The sequence below is a fragment of the Ambystoma mexicanum genome, chromosome 7q, assembly GCF_040938575.1.
Source record: "Ambystoma mexicanum isolate Mex_15411 chromosome 7q, UKY_AmexF1_1, whole genome shotgun sequence".
NCBI lineage: Eukaryota > Metazoa > Chordata > Amphibia > Caudata > Ambystomatidae > Ambystoma > Ambystoma mexicanum.
This window is the reverse complement of record NC_090941.1, coordinates 737,827,951-737,831,398: the sequence shown is the minus strand read 5'-3', so window position 1 is coordinate 737,831,398 and position 3,448 is coordinate 737,827,951.

Sequence of the window (3,448 nt, the reverse complement as noted above, 5' to 3'; positions counted from 1 at the left end):
TCTATCCCTCCCCGCTCATGCCCCGTGTCTCTATCCCTCCCCCCGCTCATGCCCCGTGTCTCTATTCCTCCCGCCGCCCACCCCCGCTCATGCCCCGTGTCTCTATCCCTCCCGCCGCCCACCCCCCGGTCATGCCCCGTGTCTCTATCCCTCCTGCCGCCCACCCCTTGTCTCTATCCCTCCCGCCGCCCACACCCTGCTCATGCCCATGTTGTCTATCCCTCCCGCCGCCCACCCCCCCGCTCATGCCCCGTGTGTCTATCCCTCCCTCTGCTCACCCCCCCGCTCATGCCCCGTGTGTCTATCCCTCCCGCCGCCCACCCCCACTCATGCCTCGTGTGTCTATCCCTCCAAATCCGCCCACCCCCTGCATATGCCCGTGTGTCTATCCCTCCCGCCGCTCACCCCCCGCTCATGCCCCGTGTGTCTCTCCCCTCCCCCACCCCTGCTCATGCCCCGTGTGTCTCTCCCATCCCCCCACCCCCAGACCCCCCGCTCATGCCCGTGTGTCTATCCCGCCCGCCGCCCACCCCCCTCTCATGACCCGTGTGTCTATCCCTCCCGCCGCCCACCCCCGCTCATGCCCCGTGTCTCTATCCCTCCCACCGCCCACCCCCCGCTCATGCCCCGTGTGTCTCTCCCCTCCCCTCGACCCCCGCTCATGCCCCGTGTGTCTATCCCAACCTCCCGCCCACCCCCTGCTCATTCCCCATGTGTCTATCCCTCCCGCCGCCCACTCCCCGCTCATGCCCCGTGTGTCTATCCCTCCCGCCACCCACACCCCGCTCATGCCCCGTGTGTCTATCCCTCCTGCCGCCCACCCCCTGCTCATGCCCCGTGTCTCTATCCCTCGTGTCTATCCCTCCCACCACCCACCCCCCACTCATGCCCCGTGTGTCTCTCCCCTCCCCCCCACCCCCGCTCATGCCCCGTGTGTCTCTCCCCTCCCCCTACCCCCCGCTCATGCCCCGTGTCTCTATCCCTCCCGCCGCCAACCCCCCACTCATGCCCCGTGTCTCTATCCCTCCCGCCGCCCACTCCCCACTCATGCCCTGTGTCTCTATCCCTCCCGCCGCCCACCCCCCGCTCATGCCCTGTGTCTCTATCCCTCCCACTGCCCACCCACGCTCATAGCCTGTGTCTCTATCCCTCCCGCCACTCACCCCCCCGCTCATGCCCCGTGTGTCTATCCCTCCCGCCGCCCAACCCTCCGCTCATGCCCTGTGTCTCTATCCCTCCAGCCGCCCACCCCCCGCCCATGCCCCGTGTGTCTCTCCCCTCCCCCCACCCGGCTCATGCCCCGTGTGTCTCTCCCATCCCCCCCACTACCCGACCCCCCCGCTCATGCCCCATGTGTCTATCCCTCCCGCCGCCCACCCGCCGCTCATGACCCGTGTTTCTATCCCTCCCGCCGCCCACCCCCGCTCATGCCCCGTGTGTCTATCCCTGCCGCCCACCACCCGCTCATGCCCCGTGTGTCTGTCCCTCCCGCCGCCCACCCCCCGCTCATGCCCTGTGTCTCTATCCCTCCCCGCTCATGCCCCGTGTCTCTATCCCTCCCTCCACTCATGCCCCGTGTCTCTATTCCTCCTGCCGCCCACCCCCGCTCATGCCCTGTGTCTCTATTCCTCCCCGCCGCCCACCCCCCGGTCATGCCCCGTGTCTCTATCCCTCCCGCCGCCCACCCCTGTCTCTATCCCTCCCGCCGCCCACACCCTGCTCATGCCCGTGTGTCTATCCCTCCCGCCGCCCACCCCCCGCTCATGCCCCGTGTGTCTATCCCTCCCTCTGCCCACCCCCCGCTCATGCCCCGTGTGTCTATCCCTCCAAATCAGCCCACCCCCTGCTCATGCCCGTGTGTCTATCCCTCCCGCCGCTCACCCCCCGCTCATGCCCCGTGTGTCTATCCCTCCCTCTGCCCACCCCCCGCTCATGCTCTGTGTGTCTATCCCTCCCGCCGCCCACCCCCGCTCATGCCCCGTGTGTCTATCCCTCCCGCTGCCCACCCCCCCCGCTCATGCCCCGTGTGTTTATCCCTCCCGCCACCCACACCCCGCTCATGCCCCGTGTGTCTATCCATCCCGCCGCCCACCCCCTGCTCATGCCCCGTGTCTCTATCCCTCGTGTCTATCCTTCCCGCCACCCACTCCCCACTCATGCCCCGTGTGTCTCTCACCTCCCCCCCACCCCTGCTCATGCCCTGTGTGTCTCTCCCCCTCCCCCCACCCCCCGCTCATGCCCCGTGTCTCTATCCCTCCCGCCGCCAACCCCCCACTCATGCCCCGTGTCTCTATCCCTCCGCGCCGCCCACTCCCCGCTCATGCCCCGTGTCTGTATCCCTCCCGCCGCCCACCTCCCCGCTCATGCCCTGTGTCTCTATCCCTCCCACTGCCCACCCCCCGCTCATAGCCTGTGTCTGTTTCCCTCCCGCCACTCACCCCCCGCTCATGCCCCGTGTGTCTATCTCTCCCGCCGCCCAACCCTCCGCTCATGCCCTGTGTCTCTATCCCTCCCGCCGCCCACCCCTCGCCCATGCCCCGTGTGTCTCTCCCCTCCCCCCACCCCTGCAAATGCCCCGTGTGTCTCTCCCATCCCCCCCACTACCCGACCCCCCGTTCATGCCCGTGTGTCTATCCCTCCCGCCGCCCACCCGCCTCTCACGACCCGTGTTTCTATCCCTCCCGCCGCCCACCCCTCGCTCATGCCCCGTGTGTCTATCCCTGCCGCCCACCCCGCTCATGCCCCGTGTGTCTGTCCCTCCCGCCGCCCACCCCCCCGCTCATGCCCTGTGTCTCTATCCCTCCCCGCTCATGCCCCGTGTCTCTATCCCTCCCCCCGCTCATGCCCCGTGTCTCTATTCCTCCCGCCGCCCACCCCGCTCATGCCATGTGTCTCTATCCCTCCCCGCCGCCCACCCCCGATCATGCCCGTGCCTCTGTCCCTCCCGCCGCCCACCCCCTGTCTCTATCCCTCCCCGCCGCCCACACCCTGCTCATGCCCGTGTGTCTATCCCTCCCGCCGCCCACCCCCTGCTCATGCCCCGTGTGTCTATCCCTCCCTCTGCTCACCCCCGCTCATGCCCCGTGTGTCTATCCCTCCCGCCGCCCACCCCCCGCTCATGCCCCATGTGTCTATCCCTCCAAATCTGCCCACCCCCTGCTCATGCCCGTGTTTCTATCCCTCCCGCCGCTCACCCCCCGCTCATGCCCCGTGTGTCTCTCCCCTCCCCCCACCCCTGCTCATGCCCCGTGTGTCTCTCCCCCTCCCCCCGACCCCCGCTCATGCCCTGTGTGTCTATCCCAACCTAAAGCCCACCCCCGCTCATTCCCCATGTGTCTATCCCTCCCGCCGCCCACTCCCCGCTCATGCCCCCGTGTGTCTATCCCTCCCGCCACCCACACCCCGCTCATGCCCGTGTGTCTATCCCTCCCGCCGCCCACCCCTTGCT